Source organism: Malaya genurostris, chromosome 3, assembly GCF_030247185.1.
Source record: "Malaya genurostris strain Urasoe2022 chromosome 3, Malgen_1.1, whole genome shotgun sequence".
NCBI classification, from domain to species: Eukaryota; Metazoa; Arthropoda; class Insecta; order Diptera; family Culicidae; genus Malaya; species Malaya genurostris.
The window spans coordinates 264142465-264157386 of NC_080572.1; the positions used below are offsets into that span (position 1 = coordinate 264142465).

The 14922-nt window shown below is 35.0% G+C and overlaps 1 protein-coding gene across 7 annotated transcripts in view; it reads right to left on the reverse strand.

Annotated features, from left to right (window-relative positions):
- The window catches only part of LOC131434544 (RING finger protein nhl-1), a 183005-nt gene that overhangs the window by 87832 nt on the left and 80251 nt on the right, over positions 1-14922 (reverse strand). Inside the window, exon 1 of one of the 7 annotated variants that reach the window (XM_058601356.1) lies at positions 6582-7221. The exons of 5 other annotated variants lie outside the window; for them this stretch is intronic. The gene's annotated coding sequence lies outside the window, so the exon portion shown is untranslated. Of the gene's footprint in view, positions 1-6550; positions 7222-14922 lie in introns of those variants that run through there. One more of the 7 variants, XM_058601358.1, reaches the window with a different exon arrangement.

Sequence of the window (14922 nt, forward strand, 5' to 3'; positions counted from 1 at the left end):
TTTGCACGTATGCTGCTCGGAAAAGAAAACGGACTGCACGAAAAGTGCACGAATCGAGCAAAACACTCCACGAGTGTTCTCAATGAAAAACGACATATGCGTGTTTACTCTTAGAACTGATTTTCCCGCATATAACGAAATTGTTCATTCTTTGTTATAGACCAGAATCATTGTCTTGAGCTGTGTACTACTCATTCTGTTCATTAGCGAGAGATGTGAATACTGAGTGTGATACTTGTTGTGGTCAATTTATCGCCTATACATGTGTGTAATTCCTTCAAAACTTTTTAAAACTCAGATACATGGTAGTTCCCATAGACAATACGAGTAGTGAAAATTTGGCTATTCACCATTTTTCAAGTTTTCAAATTCAAACAGCCAAAACGGAATTTAGTTTCATTGTATCCTCTTATTTTTGCAGTGAAAGCCGATTTTACTCAAATATCATTAGTCTCTCTCTCTCTCTCTCTCTCTCTCTCTCTCAATTTTCTCAGAGATGGTTGAACTTTTCACTAGCTTAAATTCAAACGTAAAGTCTTACAACCTGAAACAAGTTTCTTGAATCACATTTAGATCCGACTATACCAGTTCCGGAATTACAAGGAAATATGCGCAAACTTATTAAAAAATGCGCTATCAATTTTCTCGGAAATATCTTAACCGATTATCAAAAACTAAGAAGCAAATAAATAGTCTTAAAATTCAATTTAATTTTCAATTGCATGAGTATCACTTCACAAGCACCGATAATTGTGAAGAAAATCTCCAAAACGGAACTCACTTCGATTTCTCAGCAACGGTTAAGATGATGTACACGAATCATAAATTAAATTGAAGCAAGCTCTTATTGTCCTTGAATATACTCTTCAATTTGATCCTGGGGTGGCATTATGTATCTCGATTCGACTGAAATTTCATCTAATCGACCTTGTTTCGTATTATGGTTCTCGATTCGAAGTCGATCATCGAGCTTCGTTCGACTTCACTCGAAGAAGTATTAGATTATCGAGAAGTTTTGACATTATAGAACCAAAACGATCGAGCTCGTAAACGACTGAACTCGATAAGAAATGGTCGAAAGCCTTATTATTATCGACTATGAGTTTTCGAATACGTTTCTTTTTTATTTAGGTAGTTATCGATGACATCCTAGATTTTCATAAACATATTAGTATCGATAATCTTTATTTTAATGCATTGTTTTGTATATCGTTGTTTATATTTTGTGTGTTTGGCATATTATGTACAAGTCGAACTGTTTAGAAAGCATATTAATTGAAAGCTGCGTGGTGTTTACTTAAAATAACAAAAGTAAGTCGTAACTAACCTATGTCCAGTAACTGTAGTTTGTAATAAAATTTCTGAATCCTGTGGACAGAAAACGTCGCTCAAACGGATTGTAGGAAAAAGCTTATTCGCTCGATAACAATGAGCAAATAATGTTTTTACCCATATATCTAACTCAAGTAAATTGAAAATTTTTTTCAAACACCTTGAAAGTATTTAGAATATGCCAAAAGCATCACAATCTCGTGCTATTAGCGTGTATTTGACTCTTCAATAGTATCTAAATAGATTATGAATACTACAAAGGATGGGTTGCTCCTGGTATATTAGCTAAAGCAATGTCTCCTATGATAAAATACTACAAAGAAAGCTGCAAAACCTAAAAGCCTTTGATTAAAACTACACATATGGATGACGTAAATTGTATTAGACTTGAAACAATACATGAAAAATACAGATTTTTTTTATTGTAATTTCAAAAGTTCATCAATAAATTGTGTACAAAAACACGCTTGAAAAAATTCTTTACGTTTTCAAATGAAGTGGAAACGAATCTGCTTCTTGATTTAAATTTCAGAAATGTGTTCATGTTAATTTCGTGCGGCAACTTAAAACCGCAGTATTACAAACAGTTTACTTCTTTTCAGTACTTGAACTGAATAAATGTATTCGAAAATACCCAAACAATAATTCAGTTTGATTTTTTTCATGATTGCAATGTATATGGGTTTGTTTACCTATGTATGTTATGACCAGAGATGCCAGATATTTTCATAGAAAATCTGTATTGATTCGTATAAAATATCTGTATTTATCTGTATTCGCTAATAAAATGAAATGTCTACAATACAATTATGTTAAAAGGTGTCATTCCAATAGATTATGGTTATAGAGTGGTAGATTAAATTTCATATCTTATATTATATTCATCGACGAAATTTTATAGTTTTTTCCTATCAACAACAATTGAATTATGGTGCTATATACTTGTCTATTTTGAAAATGTTCACTTCATAAGTTGAGATGGATTTCCAAAACCCAATATGCAACGTTAAGTCAGGTAATACAACTGTCAGTCTGGGAATAATTTTTCATGATGCCAAGACTTGTCTAACTTTTAAGTTCAATTTAGTTACAAATTTTAATATAAATGGATTTCAGTGTTCTTCATCAAATATCTGCACAAAAAATATATATTTTAAAAAGTGATTTGTACGTTGATTCCTAAACGTTTATCTCGTCATTGCAATCAAATACTAATAGATAGCTCAAATACTAATAGATAGTTTAATTTTTTCCTTAATACTTTTGGTGAAATCTGTATAAATCTGTATTAAATTTAAGAAATTTGCACTCTGTATTAAATCTGTATGCGCATGTAAAAATCTGTATAGTACAGATAAATCTGTATAAATGGCATCTCTGGTTATGACAGCTCGAGCAGCGTCAGTCGAAATCTAGTACCACATTGTTAGGATCTCGATCACGAGGTCGAAAGCGATACGTAATGCCTCAGTTCAGTCGAATCGACTTCAAAAATAATCGTTTCGAGCAACTCGATTCGAGATGCATAATGTCAGCCCTGATCTGACTTTCGGCTCCAACATTATAGGGCGATGAGTGTCAAAACATTGAAACCGTCATTCAAAAAAAACGATGCAAAACTGGTACGCGTTAGTACGTGCGGCTTTGCTCCGTTCGAAGCGTGCTTTGTTTAATTTCATATAGCGTGCAGGGTTGCTACAATAAAATTTATATTTTTCAAGTGAATAAAATGTAATTTTCTAATTCTTTTATTCAATTTATACCTACTTGTTAGTGTTATTACAAAATTATGGTAACGATGTTTTTCTATAAAAGTATACTTATTGCCTTTCTCATATAGAAAGTTTATGCAATCACTTGAAAAATTGACTAGTGAAAATTGGCCCAAAGGGCTAAGTGCTCTGTGCGTGTATGTGTGTGAGTATGTGTTAAATAATGTCACTCATATAATAAAAACGTGCTTAATCCACCTAGCGTTGAGATGATACCTTTTTTTATCATCCGCATGTGTTTTTTGCATGAATGTTTTTCGGTGTTTTAGTTCTCATGACATTAATTTAATAACCGTCGTTTCAAGCGGCAATTTAAAGTTCTATTCACTCATTACCCTGTAATATCGAAACTGCAAATCGAATCGAATTTGAATCTAAAAGTGTAATAATCCATTGAACATTCCATGATATGTCGAAATAAGTTCCACTTTAGAGTTTTTCGCCATTATTTACGGTACTTCCAAAACCGGTATTAAGAAACCAGCATGAACGAGAACGATTCGTATGGCCATAAATTAATATGACGAATAAATTGCAATAGCTTTGAATTCAATTTTGAAGGTTTTTGGTATTGTCATCTTCTATACCGGTTTGAATTTTATAAACTCATTACCCTGTAATTCCAGAATCGGAAGCTGTAATCGAATAAAATCACAAATTTTGTATGCAACCATAAGGAATCGGAGTTCGAAAATCGATGTAGCCGAAGTCAGTCAAATCCACCTCAGGAGCTGTGTAGTTTACATTTGATTCAAACTGTTTGAAAATCAGTGTGGACATCTTTGAGAAATCGTAGTGCGAGTTAAATTTTTTGGTACCTTCCGAATAGAAAACTGAATACCCCTACAACTGAAATAAGTTTATTTGGTTATCGACTATACAAATCTGCAAGTCCGATGAATCTGATTAATTTGTGTGAAATAGACATTTTTTATACTAATCACCCTAATCCGGAAGTTGGATCTGACTGAAAAGCAAGATGTTTTATAGAATCATAAAACTTTTCATTTGAATCTTAGATCGGTTCAGCCATCTACGAGAAAAACACAATTTCAATTTCGTTTCACATATCATCCTGTAGTTCCGGAACCAGAGGTCGGATCCATACACAATTCAGGAACCTTGTTTAGGACGACTTTTTATATGATAAATGAAAATATAGTATATGGGTGTTATGTTCTTCCAATATTTATTGCTATACTGTTTAAATCAGTATAATTATGGAATTGCTTTCAACTGGAAAATGCTTCTATCATGTGGTTTACATATGGCATATTCGAATGACTATGTTGCCAATAACGAACCGTGCTAAATTCGGTCCGAAGCATAATGTAATGAAAAGGATGTCGATATCTCAGTTGAAAATGGACGGATTTTAACAATCTATGGCTTGTTGGATAGGTATTACCGTGCGAAAACTAAGTATGGAAACATATTCTGTTTTCAAGGTCAAATGAGACAGATACTTTCAAAAAACTGAAAATTTTGACATAAAACTTCGTATAACTCAAAAATTAAACATCCGATCTCAAAACCATTCAATAGCGTTCTGGATGACCTTTCATTTGCGAGTAGTTTGATCGAAATCGGTCCAGCCATCTCTGAGATCTCGAGCTCTTAGTTGACAATACACATACACATACACACACGGACATTTGCTCAGTTCGTCGAACTGAATCGAATGTTATATGACACTCGGCCTTCCGGGTCTCGGAAAATTTTTCGAAAGTTTGAGTGAATTCTATACCTATTTTTTATAGATAAAAAAAAGGTAAAAACATCGTAATCCGTCATTTAGAGCGACGAAGCACAAGGCGTGAAATATTTCTATATTTGGCTTAAAAGTGATTCAATTTGTAAGCTATATTAGTTACTTACTTAACGAATCGACTTCAGCTATACTGGTTCCAAGTTCCCGGTTACAGAAGTACCGAAAAAAGTGGTCAAAAACTTTAAAACGAGACTCATTTAATTTCTCTGAGATGATTTGATCGGTTTCCACAAACTTAGGCTCGAATAAAAGTTCCTATGGTTTCTGTTTAATTTCATTCGGATCCGATTTCTGGTTACAGATCTGTAGGGTAAAGTGTGTTTAATCATGTAGTGCGACGATTCCAAATAAAATAGGAAAAATTCTTATTGACCTGATATAACTGTTTACAAATCGAAAAGGTTATGTTAGTTTGTACCCAAGGAAATCTAGTCATATTTTTGGAAATATAAGTAATAAGACAAGGGCATCATTACACCACTAGGTGGATGAAAAAAGGTTTTAATTTATGGCATATATGAATACTTCAGATACAACAATTTACCAAATATGTTTTGACTCTTCCCAAAAGGTACCCCTGAAAATACAAAAAAAATACGAATATTTTTCGTAATAGTTTGAAAAAATTGGGTTCGTTTGATTTTTGCCTGATATACATTGTTGTCATCATTTTACTTACAGCATGAATTGTAAAATACAATTGATAGATGCAATGGACAAAATTTTTGAATTTCTATTACGTTTTTTTACCATTTTTTTAATAAATGAGTATTGAATTGTCTTGAACTAAAAAAAAATTTTCTGAAGTGTAGAAAATCATGTAAGTTTTATTCGTATTCACTTCATGCAGTTATGTCTCTGACATTTCCCACCCGTTTTCTTAAATCCACGTTTGAAATGACGAAACGAAAACTCCCGTTTACAGAAGAAGCTCCCTCTAACGATTTTATGCAGCGTTGTGGAAATATTCCTTCTAAAAACGGCTGATAGAAGATTAGATAACCTTCCAGAGGAGCACACAACGCGTTCGCTAGTCTGATATCCTGACGGCTTAATTTTTTTTCAGAGTAATTTAAAAAATGTCACACAAGAGTTACATGTAATTCTAACTTTTTGGAAATTTAGAAAACAAAACCACGGCTCCGTGATCCACTTTCATATGTTGAAAACGGTAGGAATTTCAGCGAAATACCTCAAATCACAAAGTGTGACGACCTTACATTGAGTTACAAGACATCTTATGGGAAATGAGTGCGCGAATACGTTCATAAATGTTTGCAGTCAAAATCTGAACCCGCCTATAAAATATCCATTTGAGACTACAGGGCTGATTGAAGGCATCCTTATCCTTGTTTCACGTTTATATTCGCTGAATTTGAAATTTTTAACTGCATTCCGAAGCGATGAGTAATTTAACACATAAAAAAACCATTCTCTCGCTTCCCCTCACTTAAAATACATCGACAACCTCCCCGTTGGTGACATCCTGGTAACGTCGGCTACACTGGCCTACTTTGACCAATGTAGCCGTGCTCGATTCAGCTACCGGTCGAGTTAATCAAAAAGCCAAACATCATATTCCATATGTTCCAATGACGTTCTTCATGAAATCACACCACGGTAACCCTGCACAATGCCAGAGCTCTGCGCAAATTGTCCCACTCACATCACTCACCGTGGGACTGACTCGTCTTCTAAATACGTACTTTCATTCCTTTGTGTGCACCGACTCGAATGACTTCCCTAGTCCGTTTTGTATTGCGCCTTGTTTGGCAGTTTTGAGTCTTAAATTGTTTTCTGTCACTGCTCGCCTGTCTGCCTGCCTCCGATCCTAAGATTGAAAATGGTGGTGTTTGTGCGCAACGGAAGTAACTTCACTCACAGCGAGCACCTCGGACAATTGTGCTTATTTCACTGGTTTTAATTAAAATAGAACAGCAATCACGAATTATTTTCAGCTGAGGTATTTTCACTTTTTCCGCCGATATTCCGCGTTTACCGCTCTTCACTCGATTCTTGGCTAGGAAAGCTAATCCTCGCCACGGTCGGCAAATGTTAATTATTACCAGGCAAAAACGGGTTACTTTGAAGATGAACCCGCAACACGCACAACCTCGTACTACCTTTCGCGGCCTTTTCTTTTAATAATTTTCCTACGCTTTTTCACTCGTAACAAATTATCGGTGGTCCGGAGAGAGTGGGATCTATGATACGGCTTATACACGGTCGAACGAACGGGAGATGACTGCCGTCAGAATGAATCTCCGTCTTGACCAGAAACAGCAGCAGCAGCAGCACCAGCAGGAAAAACACCTTCCACCACTTAAAGGAAAAGTGCAAAATGTAGATGTAGTTCGTTCCCTACCGACACCACGACTACCACATACGGATGGAAATTTCGCAGGAAAATGAACCCTTGTTATTTTTTTTGCAACCACACACACACACATACACACAATCATCTCTTTTTCTCGACGATCGCGTACGATCACGACGAATTGGTATTCCCGACAAAAGTTGGTGCCGGGTGTTGTGTGAGTGGGATCGCGCCTACGGACTGCAATACGTCATACAGTTTTTCCGGAAACGACTGAACGATTCACTACACAACAAACCGGGTCGAAACCGCGAACGATTTCGTGTGCGTCAATGTGCGGCTTTTGTGCACTGCGAGACTCGGGGGGAAAGCGCGCACCTGTTGGCTGTGGTGATGGCGGCGGCTGCGTCAAATGGTTTATATCGGAAAATCGGACTGAGCGGAGTTGTTAGCCAAGTGCATTTCGGATTCGGTTAGTCCGTGGTGATCGTTGTTGTTTTTGCGATACAAGCGTTGAACTGTATTATTTCTTAAATGAAATAGATATTAGCGTTTTTGTATTCTATTCATCCTTCAGCAAAAAAAAATACTTCAGATTCTGGAAAATATTGAACAACGTTCCTTTTTTTACCTTCATTGGTTCGAACCGTACGTCTCCGTCAATGACAGCGCAACATGCTTAAAATTACGTCATGATTCAATCCAGATCAATAATCTTGAACAAAATAACACATCATTCAAAAAGTCGTGTGACTGATTACGTATTGTGTTCTTTTTCAAACGTAATACAATCATTCCAACACTCTCTCTAACATATCGATGACGTGCTTGTAGAAGGATTTGTCATTTGAGTTGACTGTTGAGCCAGTAGTTACTCGGGGCCAGATCTGGTCTATACGGTGAATGAGGAAGCAATTCAAAGTGTTATTCGTTCAATTTGACAATCGTTGTCATCAACTTGGTGGAACAGTGGTTTTTCATTTCCTTATATGATAACGGTTTTTCGTTATGTAGCATAATCGATGACAATCATACCTTGTGCATCCCAAAATACTGAAGTCATAACCTTCCCGGCTGACTGTTGTGCCTTAGATGATCGTGTTGATTTGGGAGTGAAGTAATGGATCCATGTTTCATCCATTCTCACATATCGACGCAAAAATATGATTTATTACTCGCTGAATGCTCTGATGCTCGATGCTCTAAACCATGATCACATTTTTGTTTTTGATTGGCTGTAAGTGAACGCGACTCCTACTTTGAAAAAACCTTTCTTAATCACCCTTGTGGTGTGATAATGCTTTTCTCTTCCTTCAAAACAGTCTCATAAAAACATTTTTTATCTTTTTATTAAAAAATTTGTGACACTCATATTTGACACCAATTGATTCAGATTTAATCGAGTAGTTCGGAAAAGCATGGAGGGAGGGGGTTGGGACGAAATCGAAAAAAATTGAAACTTGATAGCAAAAGTTTTAGAATCGCATGAAACGTCGAGATTTATGTCGTTTTCGTTTTTAAATTGCACTACACCGGTGTAGCGAAAGGTGCACTGAATCCGTTCGTTTTTGCCAATTGCACTACACCAGTGCTACACTTTTTCTGCACCGATACCACTGGTGTAGCACTCATCAAAAGTTTGGTGTAGCTCTGTGCAATGGAATCGTTTATTGTAGTCAATGGTTACTGTTTATGTTTTCGTCAGTTTTGTTCGTTTATTCATGCCTCAGTGTAGCACTGCACCGGTGTAGTGCAAATTAAAAACGAAAACGCCATTAGTGTCATCTAAAAAAAACTTTTTTTTTTAAATCGACTTTCTGGGACTTAAAAAATAAATCAACATTTTTCTAAGTCCGAGAGAGTGGATTTTTTCAAAAAAAAATTTTGTCGTGAATAATACTTACTTTACTATGGGGTGCCTTTTCAAAATTTACCCTCTGAGAGAGTGATAAGTTTTTGATCGTGAATATCTCTTGTTGTATCTACCGAATCAACATAATTTTTGCTACATACCATCGGAACTATGATCACAATTTTATGATAAAATATTCAGTTGTGTGACATAATCTCAAATAATTCAAAATTAAACATTTCTGAAATGTTTGGTATAAACGAGTATCAAAAAGGATAATTCATAAGGCGCGTTTGCCTTTCTCGTATTTTTAAAGCTCATAGCTCATTGATCTATGAAAGGATTTATAAAGGGTGATTTTTTAAGAGCTTGAGAACTTTTTTAAACAATAAAACGCATAAAATTTGCAAAATCTCATCGGTTCTTTATTTTAAACGTTAGATTGGTACATGACATTTACTTTTTGAAGATAATTTCATTTAAATGTTGACCGCGGCTGCGTCTTAGGTGGTCCATTCGGAAAGTCCAATTTTGGGCAACTTTTTCGAGCATTTCGGCCGGAATAGCCCGAATTTTTTCGGAAATGTTGTCTTCCAAAGCTGGAATAGTTACTGACTTATTTCTGTAGACTTTAGACTTGACGTAGCCCCACAAAAAATAGTCTAAAGGCGTCAAATCGCATGATCTTGGTGGCCAACCTACCGGTCCATTTCTTGAGATGAATTGTTCTCCGAAGTTTTCCCTCAAAATGGCCATAGAATCGCGAGCTGTGTGGCATGTAGCGCCATCTTGTTGAAACCACATGTCAACCAAGTTCAGTTCTTCCATTTTTGGCAACAAAAAGTTTGTTAGCATCGAACGATAGCGATCGCCATTCACTGTAACGTTGCGTCCAACAGCATTTTTGAAAAAATACGGTCCAATGATTCCACCAGCGTACAAACCACACCAAACAGTGCATTTTTCGGGATGCATGGGCAGTTCTTGAACGGCTTCTGGTTGCTCTTCACTCCAAATGCGGCAATTTTGCTTATTTACGTAGCCATTCAACCAGAAATGAGCCTCATCGCTGAACAAAATTTGTCGATAAAAAAGCGGATTTTCCGAATGGACCACCTAAGACGCAGCCGCGGTCAACATTTAAATGAAATTATCTTCAAAAAGTAAATGTCATGTACCAATCTAACGTTTAAAATAAAGAACCGATGAGATTTTGCAAATTTTATGCGTTTTATTGTTTAAAAAAGTTCTCAAGCTCTTAAAAAATCACCCTTTATAATCCAACTACCAAAAGAATCGAAATTTTTCAACTTAAGCGTGTAGAGAAAAAGCATTTCAAAAACCTGACTCATTTGACCCCTGTCAACACCAGCCAATCAGAACGCGTTCTGAGGAAAAGAACAAAATATCTGCTGCTGTACAACAAATCGTTCGAGAAAATGTTCCGAACAGTGTTTAATATCGTAGTGAGTTCCACAATTTGGTCCTTCTGGAAGGCAGGAATGAATCCCGTACAGCATCCGGATAGTTTTTTCAATGAAATGTAAATCTAAAACGAAATAATCGACGTTAAAATTCTGTTTGCCCTATTTTTATAGCCATCCATTAGTGAAAAAGCTACAAACGAAATGAGGTAAAAACAAGCCTCTCAACAAAAATTGGATTAGTTTTGATTCTATCGCCACTGCGAGCAGATGTATTTCGTGTCGTTTGCAAAACTAGTTTCGCTTCCGACAAGAGCGATTACGTCACAGCTGCTACACGGAAAGAAATCCGTTACTGATGTCATGATTAGAAAATCATGAAACCAATCATGTTAACTTCTCATAAAACCATGAGCGAAAAGTCTACTCCCATGAAAATTAATCATGATCCGAAAATGCGTTACTTGAGGAATGAATTTCTTTTAAAGCTCGTAACTTAATAGATTATTGGTAAGACAAAAAGCAGACATTGAAAAGCATGGATTACTGAAAATTTTTACTTGATCCTGAGGCATATTCAGTTTATAATTGTGTTGGTTTACCCACAGGCTGACAGAGAATTGACAACATAAAGATAATGAACCGAAAATTAACATCATAAGTTTTACATTTTGTATGAATTTATCTGAATGTATTCTTACATATTCGATGTGACTATTGTTGTTAAAATAACAGATAACGTAAACCGAAACATAATTTCGACTGTAAATTAGGAGCACCATCTAACGAAAATAAGATTTTTTTTGTTCAACAAGTTTAATTAATTTGTTTCATAGATATAAGAACACAAGGAAAAATCGATCCGAGGTATTTGCAATAATTCAACATACAGTATCTTTTTTAGAGGTTTGATTCACACGTGTATTTTCATGCAGTTCGTTTATGTTTTCCAAATTCTGAAACAAAAAATCAAATCAGGAGCAATGAACGCAAGTAAACACGTTCTTTTAGATGTCGTAGTTGTTCAAAAACCTATTTAAATTGTTGATTCTTCAGATTAAAAGAAATTCATTGTGCTTTTCACTGTTTTGCTATTTAAATGTACATTATTTGAGACATTAGTTGAAATAATCGTATAAATAAATAAATCGTATAAACAATACGCCACACACTTTCGCACCATTCCATTTAATTCATATTTAAAATTTTCATATTTGAAAACGTAACGCCTGAATTTATGTTGCAACAACGTCAAATGCGTTACGCTAAATTTCAACGAAATCAGTCTAAATGGATCATGATCCGAGAACTTTTAATCATGGTGTATTATCATAACATGAAAATATACTATTTTCCCCAAATCATGACTCGTTTTGCTCATTTCTTGAAGCGGAATTTTGCCCGTGTAGTCATTTGCATTGGTGCAAAAGCAACGGTGGAGAGTCAAAATCACAAAATCAGCCGTTCTAATGGCTCTAAAAGTTTTCTAAGGAACTATTAGGATTTGTTGTTCGCAAATCGAAAGGAAATATCCTCAGTTTAGTGCAAATCTAGAACAGTTTGGTTAGATTTGTGCACTTTTCGCTGTGTGAAATTCACAGTAATCGAGATCAAGTCAAGCCTTCTTTGTTTTTGAGAAAAATGTGGAAAAGGGGAATGCTTGCATAATTCATACAATTGATCTACTAATTGATATTCGGAAGTGTTAAGGAACATGTCAGTTGTTTTCGTATTCACGACATCCAGTTATGTCTCTGACATTACCCACCCGCCTTTTTTATCCACTTCTTGAAAATCCTGATGCGATCTTGCTCAACACCACCATAGAATTTCTTTAAAATTGTTTGCGTGGTACATAAAAATCATTCAAATATGATTTAGAATTAAATATAGTAATCACGATAGTAATTTTAATTATATGAAACTACTTTTTAAACCTGAAAATATCGATAATTGAAGTAATTTATCACACTTTTATGAATTTTGATTGCGAAATATATTTTAATATGCATATATTATCGAACTTAATTCGTCAAGATAAAAATATCCGAATTCTATATAATTAGAATAAAATGAAAGCTTCGTCATCAATATCCAGTACACAAAAAAAATCTTTTAGATCTCGAACAACATGTAGGTTAAATAGTGGACTGCAAGCGCATACGTTTAATTAATACAGCAAACTACTTTGAATCTGTTAGATAAAATATATAACATATAATATTTGGAACAGGTAGAAAGTTTCCATGCGAAAATCAACACATTTGCTCTCAAAGTTATCCGATTCAAAGTAGAAAAATCAAGATCGTAATCGTAATCGTAACGTAAATCCTAAACACTAGCAAAGATGATCGATTGTAATTTTTTAAAGATCAGTTGATCAGTAATCCTTGAATCACATCGATCAAAATCAATACTGATCGGTGGTGATTTTGAGCTACTATTATTGCTGATTCCTGTGAGATCCAATTACAGCACGATTCGATCAGCTTTGAGCATTTTGGAAGAATATCACGTATGAGCAAAATCAGACATGAGTGCCGACTGATTTACATCTAAAATCGTTGATCCCAATGAGAGGCGTGAAAATTAGTGACAACAGTAATCCTATAGTAATTTTTAATTAAGGATAACGCGTGTCAATGAGACTTTTAAAATCATGGAAAATTACAAATTTGGCATCTTTGGGAAAGGAATATTAAAGGAGTTTGTACAGCAATGATTTTCGTCAATTTATATGCATGAGGGTGCTCAAATCGGGGAAAATTGTCAATTTGTAACTTTAAGGAATGCGCCTTTAACAGTATTTATCACCAGAGTTGGGAAAAATGCCGATTTCGTTACGGCACAGTTTACGAAGTTTCAACACATGTTCTCCTTTGATACAAACTGTATTCGATTTCGCCACCTGTTGTATAATTGCAGTAAAATGAATACTGGATGAAAGTTTTATGAAAATAATCAGATTGGATCGTAATCCAATTGATAATGTTAATTTTACAGTTTTCGCTGCGCAATATCAATACGCAATGCAAAATTAGTAAAAAAAATATACCACACCAAATAGTGATTATAGCTACAAAAGATTTTGTTTTACTTCCAGCTGTTTGATGCTGATGATGATGTTTATGCACTATCTAGATTAAACCCAGCTATTTGACATGAATTTGGTTCAAAGAAGTAACTGGAGCGCAGCATTTGGCGCAGCGTTTTAATGGTACGCTTGAATTGGCGTAGTCAAATCATGCACTCCTGTTCTTCTGTGTATGATATTCAAGCTAAATAGGGTAATATTCATCAACTCCATAGCATACTTTGTGATTTAACATATTTTTCTTATCGTTATCATTATTATTCATCGCAGCATGTATGTTAAAAATATTAGCTGTTTTTATTGATGATATTACTCCATCATGACGATATTACTGAATAAATTTCAAGTACATAACGAAACATGGAGTTTAGATGCCACCGACGAAATAAAATTACTTATCGAGCCTAAAATTATTGATATCTGATAATCCATATCCGAAAAAACTGAGTGGTAATCAATTTTGACTTTAACGTCACTTATACCATTACATCGCCGGAACCATAAGTGACAGCCTTTTGAACTTCAAACCTGTTTGATGAACACAGAGCATTAAAACGAACCGAACTTTGTTGAAATATTGATTCCGAATCAGACAGTAATACTGATAGCGATGAATACATTTATAAATTCTAAGTAAAATCAAATTTATCTTACCAAAAATCATTCGTTGCAGAATTCGTTATAATATCTAGAATAAATATGTGATATGAAAAGATAATACTAACTATTTTTATTTACTGTGAATCAAAAACTTCACTTATTTCCAACCCTGATTTGATGCCAAAAGTCTTAGAATCGCATGAAACGTCGAGATTTAGTGTCATCTCGTAAAAAAACTTTTTTTTTAAATCGACTTTCTGGGATTTAGAAAAAAATATAAACAATATAACAGTCCGAGAGAGTTGATTTTTTCAAAAATAAAAAAAATTTTTTTGAGATAAACTTTTGAAAAATAGTGCTTTACGAAATTAGAGGTGATCCCAAAATATTGGCACCCTTATGTACATTATAGCGGTAAAAAACAACGTGTTTTGTCGGTTACGTCACTTAAACCATTATATCTCCGGAACCGAAAGTCACAGCCATTTGGTCTTCGAACTTGAACAATGGCCTAACAATAGCTTTCAAACGAGCATAGGTTTGTTAAAATCGGCTCAGCCATCTCTGAGAAAATTGAGTGCGTGAAAATATCTTCGAAAAGTACACACACACACACACACACACACACACACACACACACACACACACACACACACACACACACACACACACACACACACACACACACACACACACACACACACACACACACACACACACACACACACACACACACACACACACACACACACACACACAC